Source organism: Tenrec ecaudatus, chromosome 5 (assembly GCF_050624435.1).
Source record: "Tenrec ecaudatus isolate mTenEca1 chromosome 5, mTenEca1.hap1, whole genome shotgun sequence".
NCBI lineage: Eukaryota > Metazoa > Chordata > Mammalia > Afrosoricida > Tenrecidae > Tenrec > Tenrec ecaudatus.
This window is the reverse complement of record NC_134534.1, coordinates 149,939,641-149,962,960: the sequence shown is the minus strand read 5'-3', so window position 1 is coordinate 149,962,960 and position 23,320 is coordinate 149,939,641. Positions and strand designations below refer to the sequence as shown.

The 23,320-nt window shown below is 39.3% G+C and overlaps 1 protein-coding gene across 3 annotated transcripts in view; it reads left to right on the top strand.

Annotated features, from left to right (window-relative positions):
* The window catches only part of NR2C2 (nuclear receptor subfamily 2 group C member 2), a 98,306-nt gene that overhangs the window by 21,415 nt on the left and 53,571 nt on the right, over positions 1-23,320 (top strand). The window lies entirely within an intron of this gene.

Here is a 23,320-nt window from a genome sequence, read left to right as displayed (position 1 = left end):
AATCTCATGTACTTTGGACATGTTGCCAGAAAAGACAAGTCCCTGGAGAAGGACATCATGCATTGTAAAGTAGAGAGTTGATGAAAAAGAAGATGACCATCACTAAGATGGACTGAAACAATATCTCAAACATAGCAACAGCTGTGAGGATGGTGCAGGACCAGGCATTATTTTGTTCTGTTGTTCATAAGGTCGCTATAAATAGGAACCAATTTCATGACACCTAACAACAGCACAATAACATCAGTAGATGGATCTCTGCCCTAAAAAGCCATCATTAATTCTTTAGGAGAAAAGATGTAATTAGTCTAATGTAACTTTTATGTACCCTTTCCACAAGTTTGCTAGCTAAAATTTTGTCAAATATTTCCTTCAAGAAATAGAATTTCATATATTAGCTCTTGTTACCCTTGATAAAAAGTTCATTTTAGGAGACTTTCAAGATAATGGAAGGCATTTTTTTCTTCTCTCCAAAAGAAACCAGCAAACTTTATTTTCCACCCCTAAAAATTTTCTTTTGAGAGTTTTTTTGTGTTACTTCCTGCCCTCCCACTCACTCCCATTTTTCTGTAATTTAAATCCTCTGCTTCCTTTACTCCACCGAAGCTTTCTCAAGGTCACCAATCATCTCATGGTTGCCAAATTTGATGAATGATTACAATGCTTCCTTATTTGACTTGTCAGTGGCCTTTAGTGTCAGTAACTTAAGTGGCTTAAAGCTTTTTCCAAAGCAGATATCCACTCTCAGGAGGACCCAAGAGGGGTCAGTCCTTGAGGAGCTGGCTCCTGGCCACTTTAATTTGCTTATCCATCCACACACAGAACCAAAGCGCTCCATGGTATAATATAGACTACTTTCAAAGAAGGCTATAGAAGCATGTTGTTATTAGTTGCTGTGGGAGTCATGGTTTAACATCAGGAACGGTGTGCATCAGGGTTATGTCTTCATCATACTTATTCGATCTATATGCTAAACAAATCATCAGAGAAGCTGGCTTATATGAAGAAGAATGCGACATCAGGTTTGGAGGAAGGTTTATTAACAACCTGTGGTATGCAGATATCACAACCTTGCTTTCTGAAAGTGAGGTGGAATTAAAGCACTTACTGATGAAGATCAAAGATTGTAGCCTTCCGTATTGATTACAGTTCAATGTAAAGAAGACCAAAATCCTCACAAACGGACCAATAGGTAAACACCAAAAAGATCAAAGTTTTCAAGGATTTTGTTTTACTTGGATCCACAATCAATGCTCATGGAAGCACCAGTCGAGATCAAAAGACGTATTGTATTAGGTAAGTCTGCTGCACTCTTTAAGAGTATTGACGAGCAAGGATGTTACTCTGAGGTCTAAGGTGTGCTGACCCAAGCCATGGTATTCTTTGCATCATATGCATGTGAAACTTGGACATTGAATAAGGAAGACTGTATAAAAATAGATACATTTGAATTGTGGTGCTGAAGAAGAAAATTGAAAGTACCATGGACTGCCAAAAGGATGAATAGACCTGTATTAGAAGTAAGGCCAGAGTGCTCCTTAGAGACAAGGATGGCAAGACTTCATCTTCCATATTTCAGACATGTTGTCACGAGAGACCAGTCCCTGAAGAAGAACCCCCTGGTTCCTGGTGAACCCCAATGCACAGTGGAACAATATGCTTCCCAGGTCGTGCTTATCCCTATGATCAGTTGCAGATTAGACCATTGTGATAGTTTTCTCAATTTCTATTGCCTTTTCTTTCACTCATGTTAACATGTGTCTCTTTTTCCAAAAACTTCCCCCTCGCACCCTGATAACCCTCAAAAACTGTTTTTGTGTGAAACCTTTTCTTAACTTGAAAAAATGTGGTTTCACCATTTTTGGCCTTTTATAACTGTCTAATTTTTATCATCATGAAACCTTCCAGGTTCATCTACGTGATGAGGTGTTTTGCAGATTGCATCATTTATTTAACCTTGTGTAATACTCCATTTTCTTATATACCAAAGTTTGTTTATCCATTCTTTCATTGATGAGCATCTCTGTTGTTCTCATCTTTTTGCTATGGTAAATAGTGTTGCGATGCACATGGGTGAGCATGTATCTGTTTGTGTTGTGGCTCTTTCTTTTTCTAGAATATATACCAAGAAGAGAGATTGTTGGTTTATATGGTATTTCTATTTTCAACTTTTTTTTTCAGGACAAAATTTTGTCGATTTATCATTAGAAATAAATATTTCCTAATATTTATTTACATATGGTTTTTTTATTCATCATGATGTTCAATTTGTAGCAATGAAACTACATCCTGCATATCAGATATTTACATGACGAAAAATAGCAGTAGCAAAATTACAACTATGAAGTAGCAATGAAAACTGTTTTGTGGTTGGGGGGGTCACCACAACATGAGGAACTATATTAAAGGGTCGCAGCATTAGGAAGGTTGAGAACCACTGCTTTAGATGCTATTCTGTCGGATAGCTGGGCACCATCTAGTTTCTTCACCACACTCTGTTACAGCGCCCCTATTCCCAATGAGTACTTCATGAAGGCACTAGGGGACAATGCTGTGTTGTAAGAACTAATTGTTCCTCGTTTCAGGCTAAAATTCAGCATGAAGCTTGAAATCCATGTATATCCCCATGGCCTAACGTGCCCCTCGTTCACTTTCAAGACATCATTATTCTTCTTATAAACCAGACATATGGTGGTTCTTTTGATATGACTGTTAATTTCCTTGGTTGCCACCTTGATAAAACCAGACCACCAGTAACTGCCTGGTAGGCTTAAACTGGCAACTTTATGGTTAGCAGCGCAGTGATTAAAAATGGTTAATCACTGTTAACCATTGTTCCTGCCCCTACGGGGAGGAAATTTTTTTTTTAACACTGCCATTGAGTCGATGCTAATTCATATATTAAGAACAATATCGCGTCTCTGCCTTTTGGCTAAGATCAAGTGTAATTAAGAACAGAAAAATCGCGTATATATTTTTTTTAATCCAGGTGATTCTAACTCGTAGTGGTTCTGTATTGAATTCCTGCAACTACATGTCTTTCTGGGAACAAATAGCCTCAGCTTTCTCCCGCAGAGCGACTGCTGGATTCAAACCACGGACCTTAGACTTAGCCATCAAATCCTCACCCCGTTGCAACACTGGGCCTCCTCTACCCTGGGTGTGGTTTCTGTGGCTGTAAGTCTTTCCAGGAGTTGACGGTGTCTCTGGTGGGTTTCAGTCATCACTTCAACAGCCAGCAGCCTGAGCCCTTGTCCCAAAGACACCAGAGCCCCCTTCATCTGCCTTAATCTAACGACACAGCTTTCCATTTCCTCTTTGGGGGGTCAGTCAACATCTATATGCCCTCCCTGAAACCAGGAAAACACAAATATAAAAGTACTCCCATCCAGTGAGTTCCCCTCACTTGGAGGACAGAGTAGCATGTGGTCTTGGGGTCCTGAGACTTCAAATCTCTGGGAAGCAGGAGGCCTCATCTTTCGAGGAGCAAGTGGTGGGTTCAGACCTCCGGCTGCCAGTTCAAACAGCTCAGTGAGGATCTCCACTGCCCTCAGGCTCACCAGCACCTACAGTGCGTGTAAGGTCACCCTGTTATATTCCACAAACACCCTGGGCGTACCAGCTATGGGCATGGTGCTTGGGACCCACAGCAGAAGAGAAAGTGGGCGGTGGGAGGGCGAACAAAAAGGAGGAAAGACTGGAGGTCGCTGAACAGCGTGAGCATGATAAATGTTGCTGGACTAAGTGCACGGGAGACTGCCAAGGAAGAAAGGCCCGGTAACCTCCCAGAAGCTGCTGCTGTCAGATAACCGAGTCACAGCCGCCTGATGTCCAACAGGAGAGACAGGTGCCCGGTGCTGCACCACCCTTAGGATGGTTCCTATGCCTAGACCCACCGTGGCCGGCCCCTACATCACCCCATCTTGAGAAAAGTCTGCTCCCTCATTTCTGCTGCTGCCCGGCTACTTCACTACGCACAGTGTCCTCCCTTTCCCGGGGACTGGTCTTGCCCAAAACCATGTCTAAAGCTCATGAGTCTCGCCCTCCTCGCCTCTAAGGACCACTCTGGTGGTGCATTTTGCCAGACAGAGCTGCTGGTTCTCTGGGGGCATCCCTGGCACATTCAACACCCTGCACTGGCACCAGAGGTTAAACACATCCATTTTTCCTTGGGCTTCCTTATGTAAATGTCCAACTTGCACATGTGTGTGAGGGGGATCGAGGTATCCTGGTTCAGGCCAGATGTACCTGGACGTTGGAAAATATGTTAGTCTGGGTTGACTGGAGAAACAAATCCAGAGACACTCATGCATGTAAGAGAACTTTATATCAAAGAGCCATTGTACATGAAGAAAATATCCCGGTCCACTTCAGATAAGTCCAATATTAGCCCATGTGCGCCATACGAGTCTAACTTCCTTTTCAGAGTCACGTAACATGCAGTGATGCCGAATGCAGGACGTTCACAAGCCAGGGGTAGAAGTCTTGTAGATCCAGTGGTGGTAGAAGCATCTCAGCGTTGGCGTGGGTCTCCATGCGGCTCTTCAGGTTCCAGGGCTCTAGCGTAGCTCCATGAGTTTTTGTCACCAGGAAGATGAAGCACAGAGTCTCTATTTTCAACTATTAAAGGAAGTGCCATACCATTTTCCACACTTGCATCATTTTACAGTCTCACCAACACTTAGGATTCCAGTTTATTCAAACCCTCACCAGCAGGTTTTGTTTCTTACCTTTTACTATTAATGTTGGGATGAAATGCTCTTGATGTTTTTAGTTGCATTTTTCTAATGGTTAATCTTACGACTAAGTTGTACTGACTATCCAAAGACATTTGATTCTGTAGATCCCAACAAATTATGGATAGCATTGAGAAGAATGAGAATTTCAGAACATTCATTGTATTTATGCGGAACCTGTACTTGGATCAAGAGGCAGTTGTTCAAATAGAACAAGGGAGTACTGCATGGCTTAAAATAAAGAATGGTGTATGTTAGGATTGTATCCTTTCATCATCCTTATTCAATTTTTTATGCTGAGTAGACAGTCTGAGAAGTAGGACTTTATGAAGAACTTGGCATCAGGTTCAGGGTAAGATCTTCAATATGCCTATGACGCAACCTTGCTTCCGGAAAGAGAGGCAGACTTAAAGCACTTGCTGATGAAGATCCAGGATAGCAACTCAATGTAAAAAAAACTAAAATCCTCACAATTGGACCAGTGAGTAATGTCATGGTAAATGAAGAAAACATTGAAGATGTTAAGGATTTAATCTCGCATGGATCTCCAATCAGTGCTCATAGAAGCAGCAAGCAAAAAATCAATACGTCTCGAGTGTCGAGTGACTGTTGCACAAACCCTCTTTAAAGCATTGCAGAGCAGTATGTCACTTTGAGATACATGGAATGTGTCTGGCCATGCCGTGGCATTTTCAGTAGCCTCATGTGCATGTGAAAGTTGGCCGTTGAATATGAAGACCAAAGAACAATTGATGCCTGTGAATTATGATGTTGGCAAAGGTTACTGAAAGAACCCTGGATTGCCAGGTGGAGAAACAAATAAGTCTTAAAAGAAGTACAGCCAGAATGCTCCATAGAAACAAGGATGGCAAGACATCATCTGTACTACGGACATCTTATCAGGAGAGAGCAACTTTTGGATAAGAACATCATGTTTGGTAAACTAGAGGGTAACATAGACAATAGAGTCCTCAGTGAAATGGATAGACACAGTGGCTGCACACATGGACTCAAATCCTAACAGCTGTGAGGAGGGTGCAGGTCTGTACAGCTTTTCATTCCATTGTACAGAGGCCATCATGAGTTGGAACTGACTTGATGACACCTAACTCAGCAGCAATAATAGCTAATGGTCACAAGCATTTCTTCATAAGCTTGTTGGTGGCTTGAACGTCCCTGGTAAAGTGTGTTTTTCCCCTGCCAGCTTTTGATTTATCTGTATTTTAGAGATTACTCCCTTGTCTATTATATCATTGCCCAAACGTTTTTTCCCAGTTTGTGCATTCTCTTTTTAATCTTTTGATAAACATGAGCTTTTTAAAAATTTATTTTTTGGAAATCCCAATCAGTCAGTTCATCTCCTGTTTGTTTGTTTTCAGTTATCTTTGCTCATGTATTTATGCCATGGATTAGGTACCCAAGTTTGTCCCTATTTTTTTCTTCTTTTCTTTTTCTCCTACACCACTGCTATGCTTACCCATCATTCACCTCTCAGTAAAACTTCGCAAATATAATTTGATCAAACACAACCAGAAAAACTACACTCTCCTTGCCATCAGTTTTAGAACACTTACTGTCCCCCTGTATCTGTCATTATTGGCTCCCCGGTCACCTTGCTCCCCTCCTCCCCTCTCATATCCTCCCAAGAATCGTAGGTCCAGTTATCTCCGTAGATTGCCTATCCTGCCTACCTTGTATACCTAAACAAACAACAAAATACAAATAGGCACAAGTCTCACAGGGTTCCTGACACAGAGCAGATGAATATCTCTCTCTTAAATAGAGAGAAGGATATGTTATAAACCATCAGTCCAGTCCCCTCTTCTTTCACACTTACATATCCCGGGTCCTGCTTACCTAACAACACATACACCCTTTTAGTCCTCTCATTCGTGCACCCTAAAATCCCCGTTGCTATTCCTGGGGGTAGGGGTGGAGTAGTCTAGTGACCCCACCCCCAGTTATGCCTTTAGACTTTTAAGCATGGCCCCCTTGTGAGTAATCCTCAACCAGTTCAGATGGGGTGCCAAGTGCTACCCACCCCCCCACCCCCCAAGTCAGAAGTCTGCGAATGGGATTGGGATTCTTTAGGGACTTGTTGGTTTCACTTCTATCACTGGTCTATTGCACTCCCCTCTTGATTGCCCCCATGTGGGTGGGTGGGTTAGACCAACTGCTCTCCCTGAGCTGTATCTTCAGGGCTCTCCTCTGCAGCACTGTCATATAAGCGGAGGATGTCACTTCTTGAACTGAGGCCAGCCCTGCAGTCTCTGGGAACGAGCTGCTCCAAGCAAGAACATCACTCGATACCAGAATGAGTTCTGATCACGCTCTCCCATTCCTGTGGAGATATAAACAGTACCCTCCCCTTGGGTTGGATAGTGCTCTGACCCCGTATTGTCATCGTTTTTCTTCCCCCACCCCTCTGTTGACTTTAAAGGCATGTAAAAGGGGGTGGGTGGGGAGGGGGGGTGGAATGCCTTTCAGCATAGGTGCTATCGGTATCTGTTTTTGATGACGTATGAATAATTGGGTTTGATCTGACTCATACCAGAATATCTAGTCCTAATCTCCAGAATTGTGTGTTGTATGCATTTTCCCTTATACCCATTCTGCTGTTTGAACTTACCTCAGTGGACTCATGTTGTACTTGACCTTTTGTGCTTGGTTGACTTCACTCACCATAGTATTTTCCAACTTCTTCCACGAGATGAGGTCTTTCATAGTTTAATTATTATTTTTTAGAAATGCATATTATTCCATTTTGTGTTTAAATCAAGAGTGTTTTTTTTAATCCATTCCTCTATTGATGGAAATTTAGGCTGTTTCCAGTTTTTTGCAATTGTAATTTGCGCACCAACGAACGTTGGAGAACATATGTCTGGTTGTGGTCTGTATCTTATTTCTTCTGGGTATATGCCCCGTAGTGGAATTCTAGATCCTATGGTAGCTCAATTTTCATACCTGTTTTAGGTATTGCCAAATCGCTTTCCATAGTGGCTGTATGTATCTATAAAACCAACAGCAGTGAATGAGCACTCCTGTCTCACCACACTCCCTCCAACATTTGTTGCTTTCTGTTTTTATGAATTGGGCTATCTTTGTGGGTGTTAGGTGGTAGCTCATAGTTGTTTTGACTTGCATTTCCCAGATGACTAATGGCCAGGAACATGTTCTCATATGTTTATTGGCCATTCTGATTGCCTCCTTTGTAAATCTTCTGTTCAAGCCTTTTCCCTACCTCCTAAGGGGGTTGTTCTATTTTTTTCTTATAGGCATGTAGGATTCTATAGAAGTTAGTAATAAGTCATTTGTTTGATATGTCATTACAAAATATTTTTCCCAGCCTGTGTGGAATCTCATTACTCTCGATGAAATTTTTCAATATATAAAAGTTATTTTTTTTATCTTTAGTAGACCCCACTCTTCTATTTTATCTTCCTCTGGGTCTAAAACCTTCCTTCTGTCTGATAACCCATGTATTCCCTACGCTAAGGTTCTTAGCTTTGTCCCAATTTTATCTTTTATACTCCTGATAGTTTTGGATTTTACCTCGAGGTCTGTGATCCACCTTGAATTTGTTCTTGTGTATGGAGTGAGGTAAATACCTTGTTTCATTCTTCTGCAGGCTGATAGCCAGTTTTTCCAGCACCATTTGTTAAAAAGTTATCTGCTTCCCATTTGATATTTTGGGGGCCTTTGTTAAAGATCAGTTGTGTGTATGCTGCTGTTATAATTTCTGGATTTTCTGTTCTTATCCAAGTATCTACCATCATACCAGCACCATGCTGTTTTGACAACTGTAGCTGTGTAATAAGTTTCAAAGTCAGATAATGCAAGTCTGCCCACTTTATTGTTCTTAAGCAGTTCCTTGCCAATTCTGGGCTTCTTTCCTTTCCATATGAAGTTAGTAGTCAGTTTTTCCATTTCTTTGGCAAATGATGCTGATATTTGTATCAGGGTTGTGTTGAACTTACATAGTGGCTTAGGTAGCATCAATAATATCTTTATAGTTCTGAATTTTATATTAAGATGTTTTATCCATCTTGATTTTTTGTACATGGGATGAGGTATGGGTCCACTTTCATTCTTCTGTAAATTGATAACCACTTTTGCCAGCACGGGATATGTTTATTAAAGAGACTATCCCGTCCTCATTTAACGCATACCATTGCCCTTTTGCCTGCATCGTTTCTACTGAGAAACCAGAACTTACTCATGTTGGGTCTCCTTTGTAGGTAACCTTTTTTTTTTTAACCCCCTGAGCTGTTTTCAGAGATCTTTCTATCTTTGCTTTTAGTAAATTTGATTATCCTATATGTTAATGATTTTTTTCTGGGGTGTTGATTCTCTTTGGGGGTCCTTTGATTTTTAAAATGCATTTGGCAACAGCCCTTAGTTTTCTCTGTGTTTTATTTTTATCTCTCCTGTTCTGAATTTCCAGTCATACATAAATTGAAGTTACTCTTCCTGATGGTATTCTACAAGACTCTAAGGCTTTCTCTGGTTTTCGCTTATTTGTTTTCTTTTTCTGCTTGTTCCTCATAGATAAGTATTGAAATATTTGTCTTCACGCTTACCAGTTTACTCTTCCATTTTTAATGCTGTGTCCTTAACCCTTAATGATTTATCTATTTCCGAAATTTTAATGTTAATCTTCTAGATTTCTATTTGCTGTTTTTGTAAAACTGCTAAATTTTCCTTTATTTTGTCAGTTCTTGTAATATTTTCCTGAATTATTTACAATTTTTGTGTGCTTCCAGAATATCATCTGCAACTTCAATATTACTTTCAATCAGTTGAATATATCTAAATAGCATTCTTAGTAATTTCTTTTCATGTAGTTCCAATGCCATTTCTTCCTCAGAAATGTTTTCTGCCACTGTTTTAGTCATTTGTTTGAGCTCCTCTACCATGTTTCTTCATATCAACTTAAAATTGTCAGTTGTCTCAGAGATATGTTGGTGGGTTCTTCTACCTGTATCCTGTGGTTATGGTAGAAAATGTGCATGTGTGCACAGCTGTGTTCATTGTTTGTGTAAACTGTTGGGAGTGAATGTGGCTGATGTTGCCCACTGTCTGCTGGTGCTCAAGTAGTGCAGCAGGAAGAGTTGCCCTTGCCAAGTTGTTGGGGCTGTTGTACAGGTATGACTAGACTATATGAGAATGGTTGCTTTCTCTCATCAGGCATGAGGAGAAAAATAAAAGCGAGAAGAAAAAAAGTCACAGCAAAAATGAAAAGACAAATTTACCGTATGTACTTGTGTTTAAGCTGAGTTTTTCAGGACATTTTTATGCAGTTTTTGTGGTAAAATTAGGTGCCTTGGCTGATAAGTGGGTCAGCTTATACTCAACTATATGGTCACTGGAAATCCAGAGACACAAAAGCCAAAAGAATTTAATAACTGAAAATGAGAAAAATTAAAACCAAGTAAAACTGGGTAGAAAGGAGGGAGAAAGAGAAGAATAGTAAAGAAAGGAGGGAAGGGAAGAAGAAAAATGAAACGAAAGTAAGAAAAGATTTTAAAACATAGCAAGGAAAAGAAAAGGGGGAAAAGAGACAAAGGAAATTTGGATGCATCAGGACCTAGCGAAATAAAACCCGATGGTGGGGTGGAGCACCCAGTATGTATTGGCACCCTCTGCCGGCCAATGAGTGAGTGCATAGGTAGCAAGTGTTAGAACACCATGCTCAATCTCACCAGGTTTGAGTCAGGGCACCAGTGCAGAAGTAGATTGTTCTCGCTCCGGGGGTGGTTGAGATCAAATGTGCCTGTCCTTCCAGGAATTCCGAGGGCAGCGGAGGCAGTGCATCTGACTGGTGGTTACTGCCTGCCCTGGTATGGCTCTGCACATCCTGCTGTTCTGATGAGGCGAAGGTGTCTGATCCATGAAGCACAGCTCTGACCTAAGATTAGGTATTTGCAGGGTGGGCCAGGAGTTGCACTAGCCTCTCGATGTGTGAGTGATGGCTGGCCATGCTTCTAGCCCTCAGGAGAGTGGAGAACAACAGAAGGTGGGTCCTACCTCTCTTGTCCCAGCCACTAGTGTATTCCTGGGCTGCCAGGCATCTGTCCGGATCAAATGCTACTTGGATAAGTATTACCCTCCATTTTTGTTTTGTTTGCTCTCTAGTGTCTAGTGTTGTAGAGTCTAGCTTGTAGAGTATGCCATTTTGCCAGAAGTCAGTCCCCTTAAAAGGAATGCTTAATTTGAAGTGCAAAAGCAATCACTTCATATTTAGCATATCTTTACATTCATATAAGAGAATATGTAATGAAATAGTAACATAATGAGAGCTTCAGTAGTGTCATACTTTTGTTCCCCAAGTGAGATAAAGCAATATTATTAGTTATGTAATTGTTCTTCTATAGATCACTTATTTTTCTGTTGATCAGGTGAGTCACAATTAACATTGTGAACTATAAAAATTGTATGTAGCAATACAATTTTTTCTGTATAGTGTCCAAATATATTATTTAGATCAGGGATCCTCAAACTACAGCTTACAGGCCACATGCAGTCCGCCGAGGACATTTATCCAGCCCGCCAGGTGTTTTTGCCCCATTTGTTTTTTTACTTCAAGATAAGATACATGCAGTGTGCATAGGAATTTGTTCATGGTTTTTTAAAAAAACTATAGTCGGGTCCTCCAATGGGTCTGAGGGACAGGGAAATGGCCCCCTGTTTAAAAAGTTTGAGGACCCCGATTTAGAGTGACCACTTAATAAAATGATGAAAAAATGCGGACACTGGAGCCATGGTGCTTGGATTTAAATCCTGGCCTTGTCACTTGAAATCTTTATACTTAATCTGTACCCTATATCTAGAAAATTCAGGAGGGGGATGGTCACATAATGGTGTTTACCTTAATACGATTGCTTGGGATTCAATAAGTTACAACAAGTAAACTTCTTAAAACTATGCCTAGTGCTTTGTAAGCTTGACAGGTATTGGTTATTACTGTTCTGTGTTGTCTTGTGGAAAGTCCCATTTTAATTCTCAATAATTATTTTTTGGTATAATATTGTGGACTTTACTTTTTCACTTAAAAGAACTTTCACTGCTTTGAAAATGATTAGGGCAAAGAATGTACAGATGTGCTTTATATAATTGATGTATGTATATGTATGGATTTTGATAAGAGTTGTATGAGCCCCTAATAAAATGTAAAAAAAAAAAAAAGAACATTCACATGTTATGTTCAGCTGTGCAAACCCCATGTTCTTAGAGAAAACAGTAGAGCGCTCGATGGGTAATTTTTGTGCTACATTGACCTTTGTGGTTTCAAAAATTAATATGTTTGGATATTTTGGTTCACTTACGGATATACCTAAGGTGGAGTCATTTTAGACCCGGGGTTACGACAAGAATTCCTTGGAATTAGGGTCCATTTTTAAGTTGTTCCTTTAATTCATCAAGTTATGTTTGATAATAGAGAGCAGTTATTTAAATTGCTTGAATGTCTTTATCAGCTTGGCCATGAATTTCCAAAGTCTATTTTATTTCTGTACACTTAGGAGCACTCTAAAAAAGATACTGAGAAAACAACTCCATTTGGAATAACACCAAAAGTAATAGTAAATACATTTAGCCAAAGAAGTACAGAACTTAAATGCTCGGGAGGCGGGTAAGGATCATTTTTTAAAGGAATTTAAGACCTAAATAATTTTTTAAAGGAATTTAAGACCTAAATAATTGGGGAGGAATTTTTTGTTCATGAACCAGAAGACTACATTGTTAAACCAGCACCACTTTCCAAACTGATGTACAGATACAACATAATTTCTATCGGATTCTATCTGGCATCTTTGGAGAAATTAACTAAGGAATTCCAAAATAGTTATGGTATTCCATAGGACCTAGAATAGCCAAAATAATCTTGAGAAAAAGAACAAAATAGGACATTCCTGTTTTCAAAACTTATTACAAAGCAGTAGTAATCAAGATAGTATGGTACTGATACACAGAAACATAAAAGTTATTAGGATAAAACATAGGGATACATCTTCAGGACTTTGAAGAGTCCTCAGATATAACACCAAAGTCATAGACAACAAAATTAAAAATGAATAAATTATACTTCAAAATTAAATCTTTTCTATCATTTATTCAACTAATACACATATATCCCGTATTCTGGACCAGACTGTACACTATGGAATTATGTGTACAGCAATAAACAGAATTCCATTTCTTCCCAAATATTTACTGTGTAGTATGTGTGAAAGCAAACGTAATTTAGGATATGAAGTAATAGCACTGTGGTTGGAAGAGGTACAGAGTGTTATTGGAATTCGCAGAAAGGAGATCTAGCATGTCCCAGAGAGTAATGCATTCTTTTTTTCCTTTTCTTAAATTTTTGTGCTTTATATGACACCACCATCAAAAAGGTAAAAAGATGATCCATAGAATGGGAAGAAATAGCTGCAAATCACATATCTGATAAGGAACTTGATTTGTATCCAAAATATATGAAGAATTCTTGTGACTCAATAATAAAAAGACAACCCAATTTAAAGGTTGTGAATACATATAAGAAGATGGGCAGTGCCCAGTAAGCACATGAAAGCCTGTATAACTGAGCAAGAAGTGCAGGGAAAGCTTCTCACATCTCTGGTCATTAGGAAATTGCTAAAAGGGTGCCAGGGCCACACCTGACCAAGAAGACTTCAGTAGGGAGGAGAATCCAACTCTACACAAAGCCAAAGCTGATTGCCATAAGACAGTCAGACCTGCCTCCACCCTCCATCTTTTGCCCTATTCTGACACGAACCATTATCTCACTGATCAATCCGTTTTCTAAAATGCACTTAGTCATCAAACAATCTTAGAACAGGAAAGGTCCTGGCACCCCTTATGGTTCCTCAACTCACTTTATCTTCAGGGCTTACATCATCATTGTAGATAATTTAGACTAACATTTCCCCATAGAGGATATTAGGGGAAATGTAGGGTTTTTTACACCAACTTAGTACTGGCAAGGCCACATCCCCTAAAAAGGAGAAATCAGAGTCATTGTCCAAAGTTCAACATTAGTTTGGGTATCCTCAAGGGATATTTGAAGTGCTCTTTTACCTTGGGGGACAAAGAAGTCCAAACGGACTGGTAAGAGATTAGGGTTGTGGGGTGGATTGGATAAGGTTCCCAGTGAAATTCTCATAGGATAGTTCTTGCTATCCCTGAAGAGTGAACCAGGTGCATTGTTTGATGGGGAAAAATTCCTTGGAACAGTTTACTGCTCTTTTTCTTAACAATGCTGTTTTCAGAATTCTTAAAACTTTTCTATAGTCCCCATCGTCTCTTCAACAAATAGTGCTGGCAAAATTGGTGTTAATTTGTAGAAGATTTCAACAGAACCCACAATATTACAAAAACAAACTCACAGTCGGATCGAAGACCTAAATGTAAAACCTAGAACTATAAAGACCATTAATGAAAAATTAGAGACAGACTTAAGATCCATAATCCACAAACAGAATTAAAGGTATACACACACAGCAGATAAAATGGGACCCAATCAATCTTGAAAATAAGACACTTGTGCACATTAAAAGGTTTCCCAAAAAAAGTAAAAAGGAAAATCCATATACTGGGAAAAAATGTTTAGCAATGACATATCAGATGTATTAATTTCTAAAATCTATAGAAAACTTCAACACCACAACAAGTAAAAGACAAATGACAATTGAAAAATGGACAGATGACATAACATGGACACAAAGTTTACCAAGGAATACATTCAGGCTGCTCACAAACAGGAAGAATGCTCAGAATCATTACTTTTCCAAGTAATGCAAGTAAAAATAAAAATGTGATACAACCTTGTCCAAGTATTGTTAGCAAAGTGAAAAAGAAATGCTGAGGGTGTGGGTGTGCAGAGAATTTGGAACTCTCATACTGCTGATGGGATTGTATGAGGGAATAAACACCCACCTCCCACCCCCCAAAATGGAAAAAGCTCAGCTGGGCAGAGCTGTTGTAGTACACATTTTTTCCCGCTAGGTGAGTATCTAGCAACTTGCTCTGAGTTAGTGCACCCAGTGGCTTCGCCTGGGGAAGGTTCTCTCTAGTCACAGTCAATTTTTTCACAAAAGCAGTTTCACTTGAACCTCGTTTTTTGTGATGACTGATTTAAGAGAACAGCATACAGCCGTGAGTGAAATTTTGTTGCCTGCTCAGGAAAAATGCCACAGAAACTGTTGTGATGTTGAACACAGCTTACAAGGACAGAACTATAAGAAAAACTCAAGTGTATGAGTGGTTTTCTTGTTTCTTAAAAGGTGAAGTGTCGATGACAAACCTTGTTCTGAACATCTGTCAATTTCCTAAATGGACAAAAATGTCAGCTCTTAGTGCATTTGGAGTTCCTTCCACTATATCAGACTGTTAGCCAAGCTTTCTATTTAGAGGTTCTGAACAGATTAGCTGTGCAACAAAGCAGGCCAGATTTGTGGCAGGGCGGGGGTGGGGGCTGATTTTGCCACCATGACAATGCACCTGTTCACACAGCCATCTCATTATGCCAGTTTGGGGCAAAAAACAGCATGCCTCTCTTGCCCCATACACCTTACTCAACCTGACCTCACTCCCTGTGACTTATTTTTGTTTCTGAAAATGAAGAGGGACATGGCACCTCGTGATCGCACTGGCCGGTGTGCTTCTTCCATGTGGGCTTTGTTGCTTCTGAGCTAGATGGCCGCTTGTTTACCTTCAAGCCTTTAAGACCCCAGACATTATATCTTTTGATAGCCAGACACCATCAGCTTTCTTCACCACATTTGTTTATGCACCCATTTGTCTTCAGCGATCCTATTGAGGAGGTGAGCACACAACGATATGATTTTTTTTGTTCCTTGATGCCTGATAACTGATCCCTTTGGCACCTCTTGATCACACAGGCTGGTGTGCTTCTTCCATGTGGACTTTGTTGCTTCTGAGCTAGATGACCACTTGTTTACCTTCAAGCCTGTAAGACCCCTGATGCTATATCTTTTGATAGCCAGGCACCATCAGCTTTCTTGACCACATTTGCTTATGAATCCGCTTTGTCTTCAGCAATTGTGTCAGGAAGGTGAAGGCACATCTTTTTTTTAAACACCTGTTGTTTCCTATTTTTGTTGTTAATCATAACCATTCTAGTGGGGATGGAGTAATATTGATTTCCATCTCTCTAAAATGAGGAATTCCTACTGTTTGTGGTAGAAAATAACTTTCTGTTTCTACATCTGAAACTGCGTATCTGTGTTAGGGTGACTTCTAGAGAAAAGTGTGTGTGTGTGTGTGTGTGTGTGTGTGTGTGTGTGTGTGTGTGTGTGTTAAAGAGAAATTTATAACAAGAAAGCATTTCACAGAGTTGTAGAAGAAGATAAGTCCAGTCTGATTTCAAGTACATGGGTCAAATGTTAAGCTGGAGACTTCTCTTGACTGTTATAGCTTTATAGACTGATGGACCCAGGCCTGCCACAGACTATAAAGATAGATAACTCCAAGTTCAGCATATCAGCCTTATGAATAGAGAGGCTAGTGAATCTAAGACTTGCAGGTCAGATGGCAGACCACTGATGGCTCCTGGGATCAGCAGGCAGTCAGATAGTCCATTGTCTCAAGTCCAAAGAACCAGAGGATAGGAACCAGATGTGAGAGCCAGACCCAGCAAAAAGCAAACAAGCTTTCCACATTGTCCATTTATATAGAAAATAGGCTGTGCACCTAAAAAAAACTCCCTTTCAATTGCAGCAGGACTGTAATTTGAGTAAGGAGATTGTACTCTACCTTAATCATCTGATAACTGCCTATCTGCTCACACCAGATCCCATCATGGAGCTGACGACATTATTTTAGGTCACATCATGAGGGATTGTTGGGCCTGAACTACCAAACCATTGAGAATGCTGGCCCATTCAAGTTGACACACAACAACCCAACTATTGCAATATCTGTCCTGTTTCCCCCGAAAGTAAGACATCCCCGAAAATAAGACCTACTTACAGTTTTGCCTCTTGCTGAAATATAAGGCATCCCCCTGAAAATAAGGGTTTGGATTGTTATGATAATGTTCCACATGATGATGACATGACTGTCATTGAATAAATGAGTAGATGTACTGTACATGGAAATAGGAAGAAATTCTTGATAGTGTAGGATTCACAGTTTGTCTCGTTTGCTGGTTTGTGATTACAACTACTACCGTACCGTATACAGGTAATAAATTTTCCATATTTTTTGTTCAACAATAAATGTACCGTATTCTTCTTCATGGAAAAATAAGACATCCCCTGAAAATAAGATCTAGTGCATCTTTGGAAGTAAAAATTAATATAAGACACTGTCTTATTTTCAGGGAAACGGTATCTGCGTTAGGCTGGTTGCCTGGAGAAACAAATCCAGTGACACTCAAATATGAGTTTTATATCAAGAAAATGTCCCAGCCTTGTCCAACATAAAGTCCATAAATCCCTCTTCATACTCTTGCAGCCGCATGCAATGATGCAGATTGCAGGGAGATCAAGTCTGGTGGGTGCAGAGCCATGTGAATCCAAGGCTGATGGAATCATGGCAGGGCTCCGACAGCTTTCAGAATGGCCAGCAAGCAGGGAGGTGAAGCGGGAGAGACAGGATGGGTGGACCCCAGAGGCCCCACTTATAAGAAAGGCCCAGCATCAGACAGTGACCTGATTGACAGGTTTGACTCCACCAACATCCAGGAGTGTCTAGTTGACATAAAATTGTCTGAGTACCACATTATCTTACTCTATATCTTTATCCATAATGCTTGTTATTACCTAGCAAACATGTTTATTTCTTCATCTCACTAGAATATAAATTCCAGAAAGACATAGCTTTGTCCCTTCGATGTTTCCCAGTGCCTAAAAATAGTGCAAGACCATGGTTAGCACTCAATATTAAGACTTGTTGATTCAATTTTTTTAAATTATTCTTTTTCTTTTGTTCTCCCATATTCTTTCAGTCTTTTGTCACATGTGTGTCATGCAGTTGTAATACAGTATACTGTATACTTACAATTTTGTCAATATTTTTCCTCAAGTTGCTGCTTAGCTTGCATGACCCATCAGTTTTAATAGCGTCCTGATAACATCAATGGAACTTGCATCATATATTAATCCATTTTCTAGTTTGGAGTACTTAAATTGCTTCTTGTCTTTATTGTAATAAATATTTATAAACAAATATTTTCATTTTTCACCAGTCAAGAGACTTATTCACAAACACTTGAAACTTACTGATTTAAACAGAAATAGAATTTTCAAATAATACTGAATTAATATATGTGTGAAAGAGAACTTCAGAGTTGCTGTTCTATAGCATACCTTCAGGGGGGCTCGAGAACTAGCAGTGCAGCTAGAAACATGCCGCAGCATCACTGCAGAACTGATCATCCAAGACCCGATACGGATCTGTAGCTTCTAATGTAGCCCCTCCAATGGAGGTCAGGACAGCAAATATTTGGTCATTTATCTTTTTTTTTAAATCATTTTATTGGGGGCTCATACAACTCTTATCACAATCCATACATACATCCCTTGTGTCAAGCACATTTGTACATACGTTGCCCTCATCATTCTGAAAATATTTACTCTCCACTTAAGCCCTTGGTATCAGCTCCTCATTTTCCCCCTCCGTCCGCACTACCCCTACCCTCATGAACCCTTAAAAATTTATAAGTTAATATTTTGTGGTCTTTCTATCTTTTATAGCTGGAGAGAGATGCTGCCTCACTGAGAACCTTGAGAGAGGAAATCATATATTCCCTAAAAATATAACTTATGCTCACACACTGATAAATCCATTTCCATATTTAACATAGTTTTTGTAAGGTAGATGCCCAGAGCTGGTGTTGCTAGATTAGAAGACATAAACAAATTTTTGTGAGAAGAGCAGACCCATTGACCTTAACTGTTTAGCCTAGGAAGCTTTCTACGTCTTTATTAATCTTTCTTTGCATATTGCTTTATTGGCTGTACCTAGTGAATAAAGTATCATGTTATTTAGAATTTTAGATTGTTGTTGATAGAGAAAGACTCTTCAAAAGGAATATCATCTACATTTTTTCCCTTGAGTAATGTTTGGGTTGAGGTATCTGGGTCTGTGCCAGCATCTGAAAAATGGACAGCATATGGCATATCCATTTAACAAAGGTTGTTTACATTAGTACATGTATACACTTCTGGAGTGAAAAGTCATCAGTTAAAACAGACTAAACTTTTTCTTCTTACAATTTTCTCCTCTTACTCTCTTCCTACCCACTGAATTTCTAAAAGATACAGATCCATAAAACTTCTTTCTTTCTACCCTTCCCTCAGGACTTCATTTGTTTTATGATTTGTTTGATGGCTGGTTGGCCAGCATTCGCTTCACATTAGTTTATTGACATATTAAAGCAAGCGGTGAGTCCCCCTTTTGAACAGGAGGCTACAGCCTGGTTTAGTGGCAGGTGTTCTGTCCTAGCCATACTGTAACTACTGTGACCTCATGAGTCTCCCTTTCCTCTGTGGCCTTACAAGGCGGCATGCGTACTTGAGACACTGTTCCTTTTTTTAATAGTTATCTTTCAGTCCTGATGAAGGAGGCCAGCACTCCGACCTGCATCCATGTGCCTGACATGTGTTGGAGGGTACATAGCAAAATGTTTATTAACTGTATCAAGTTTTTAAAAATTCTTTTGGATTCTTCTTTATGTACTCCAGTGCAGATGGTGTGTAGCCTTCCCTTTGAATAAAAAATGAATTTTCAGGCTTGATATTCTTAAAAAAAATACTTGCTTCGTGTACTATGAAGGAAAAGGCAGTGTATGTAGAATGTGGTATTTCTGAGTTGTCTTACGTCTTCCTTTCACGCCTTAAAAGTTTTGACACTGTTTGGAGTAGACAAACTGCTTTAGCAGCTGGCGAGATAGCAGGAACATGTCGAGTTTGCTTTCTTGGTTGCAGAGAGTGATGGTGTACTCGACCTTCAGCAGAGCAGGGTCTATAGAGGGCATCCTTAAACAGCCCTGTCTAGTGTGGGTGAATGGTATCTGTGCTGGCTGGCCGGGTTTGAAACCAAGTGCCTGTGAATTCCCCCAACCAACCCCACTCCATTTGGGTTGGACCCTTTTGGGCCTGGGTGGTCGCTGAAGAAAAAAATTAAATAAAGCTGCAGGGAGCTGTAGCCATGGTTAAGTATAGAAGTATCCTACAGAAAACATGACTTGTAGACTTTCTTGCAAGGCTTTCTCTTTCTCTGTCAAAGGAAAGGCCACTTTGTAATTCACTGTACTTAATAGGCATGAGTTGATTTCAAGAAATTGGATTTAGTATCTGTTCCTAAGAATGTGTATTTGAATGTCCTGAGTAGATGCGGATGGCATACACTGTTTGAATGAGGCTAAATCTATGGAGCCCTGGTGGCATAGTAGTTGTGCATTGGGCTACCAAGTACAAGATCCATAGTTTGAAACTACCAGCTGCTTCAAGGGAGAAAGAAGTGGCTTTCTACTCCTATTTATAATCTCTGAAACTCACAGGGTCAGCACTGTCCTAAAGGGTTGGTGTGAATTTGCATCATAACCTGCCTGTGATCAGATGTTTATGAATAATGTTGCAGAGGTTTGAGGAATGATTTTACATTAGGTTGAATGGTGGTTGACTTTGGATCTTAGCTATTGTGCCAAGAAACTTAGGGCTATAGTTTTTCCCATTTTAATTTATATTGTCAGCTGGAAATTATTAAAACCAGTTCATCAATAATTATATAAATGATGGTGAATATATAAGTGCACTTAAAATTTTCAGATTTTATTACTTTATTGGCTTCAGCTGTACTGGTGCTAATTGATAGAAATAGCTTTCAGAAGAGTTTGACGATATAAAACTCCAATCCTTTGTGTGATATTAAAGTAACAACAGTCTCCTACAGATGACACAAGCTTCTCTTTATGTTGCAAGTTGAAGCGCAGAGGACTTACATTAGGCCCACTGACCCTTCACCACACTATTTAATACCCCACTTAAACAGATAAAACAGGAGAATGCAGTGTATTCCATTTTATGCTACAGGTGCATTGGTCATTATTTCATCTGGAATATTAAGAGTAAGTGAGAATTGCTGGTTGGGATTTGTAACATATTAGATCCGCTTGATCTGTTTTTGTTTTTTACAGGTTGTGAACTTTGCTACCCAAGTACTAACCCATGGGAATGTTGCAGTCAAAACCCAGAATAAATTCTAGATTTAGAATTTATAAATATTTGTTCATTAGCTCAATGTTGAAGACATCCTCTTCAGCCTAGTTGTTCATCTCTCAGCAAATGACAGCATATAAACCACAGAAATGTTTCCTAAGAATGTGTTCCTTAAAAATGCTGGCAAGGCAAGGCCATATTATGATAGAATCGAGAAGGTTCTCACTCCAGGGTGAAAATATTTGAACTTCCTTCATCAGCCTCATAAATCCACTTGTGTCAGCAGAAGCTTAAACTTCTTGGTTTAGATGATAATTTGCCAAGGCAGGTATTGTGGGATACCTACAGGATATATAATTATGAAACAGATTTTAGGCCAAATTCTGGAATCGAGAGTTGTAAAACAGCCCCTTATTCATTCCTAAGTTAATAAGCATTATTCCTTTTTTTGGCTTTATGTGCCTGCTCTTGTGAGTAAAAGGGTAAATATGAAGTAGTCCTCCTTGCCTTCTGAGGTATATGTAAACAGGTATTTACAGTAAGGGCTCTGAAGAGTACTAATGGGCCTTTGACCCATTTTGAGTTTATTTTTTTTATATGGTATAAGGATATTTTGTATGAGGATATTCAGTTGTTCCAGTACTATTTGTTGGAATAACTATTATTGATCCATTGCATTATCTTGGCACCCTTGTCAAAATATCATTTATCATTCAATATGAGGGTTTATTTGTGGAGCTTCAGTTCTGTTAAATTGTCTATATATCTAGGAGTTTCTGGGTAGTACCAATAGTTAAGCACTTGACTACTATTTGAAAGGTGGATGATTTCAGTCTGCCCAGTGGGCCTCAGAAGAAAAATCTGTCTGATTCCAAAAGGTCCCAGCTGTTAGTGGAACACAGTTCTATGCTGTAGCAAGTGGGGTCCTCTTGAGTTGGGATGACCCTACTTCATCTGTTTTGTTGTTGTTAATACCAGTACCAAACAGTCTTGGATCACTATGTCTTTATTCTACATTTTGAAATTGGGAAGTGTGATGAGTCTTTAAACTTCACTATTCTTTTGCCAAGATTATCTTTGCTGTACTGGCACTCTTGCATTTCCATATGGATTTTAGACTCATTTATCAAGTTAAGCAACAACAACAAAAAGAAAACCTGAAATTTTGATAAGCAGCTGACATCGAGTTTTTCTGACTCTTATAGATCCTATATAGGGTTTCTGAGACTAAATCTTTATAGAAGCAAAAAAACCTCTTTCTCCTTGGAGTGACTAGTGGACTTGAACTAATAACTTTGAGGGTAGCAGTTCGACATTAAGTCCACAATGCCACCAGGAGTAGTCCTTATGTAAATTTTGGAATATTGTCTTCTTAACTGCATTAAGTGACATTTGATCCATGAACACAGGCTATCTTTTCATATTTGACTTTTTCTTTCTTACAGTGGTGTTTTATAGTTTTTAGTCTTGTACTTCTTTTGTTAAAGTTATTCCTAAATATTTTACCTTTTTGATGCTACATAGTTGATGGCTGTTTTGTTTGTTGTTGCTGCTTGTTTTTAATTTCTCTTTTAGGTGTTCATTGTTGCTCTACTCGCTGCCATTAAGTCAATTCTGACTCATAGCAACCTTCCCTGTAGGTTGGACAAGAGAGTTTCCAAGACTGGAACTGTTTTATGGAAGCAGCGAGGCTTATCTTTGTCCTACAGAATGGCTGGTGGTTTTGACCTGATAACTTTGCACTTAGCAATCCAACTAGTGCGTCCTTGCTCATTGTTAGTGCATAGAAATACAAGAGATTTTTGTATATTGGTCTTGCATCCTGCAACCTTGCTGAACTTAGTTATAACCTCTGATATTTTTTTTGTCTGTTCAGAATTTTCTTTTTACCAAGATCATGTCCTCCATATGCCAGATTATATCATCTGCAAACAGAAATACATTACTTTTTTTCCTTTGCAGTCTTGATGGCCTTTTATTATTTTTCTTACCTACCTGTCTTGACCAGAATGTATATTATTATGTAAGTAGAAGTGGTGAGAACAGACATCTTTGCCTTGTTCTGGGTGTTAGAGAAAAAGTGTTCATTTCCACCATGAAGTATGATTTAGCTATGAGCTTTCTAGACATTGTTTATCAAGTTGAAGGTTCCATCTATCCCTACTTTGTTGACTCTTTATCAGGAAAGATTGTTGGGTTTTTTCAGATGCTCTTTCTGTATCAGTTGAGATCATGTGACCTTTGTCCCTTATTAATATGTGTATTACAGTGATTGATTTTTATAAGTTTAACAAACCTTATATTCCCATGCTAAAATCCCACTTGTTCATGTTTATATTCTGCTGAACTCATTACTACTATTTTATAAAGGATTTTTTATCTGTAGTCATAGAGGATATT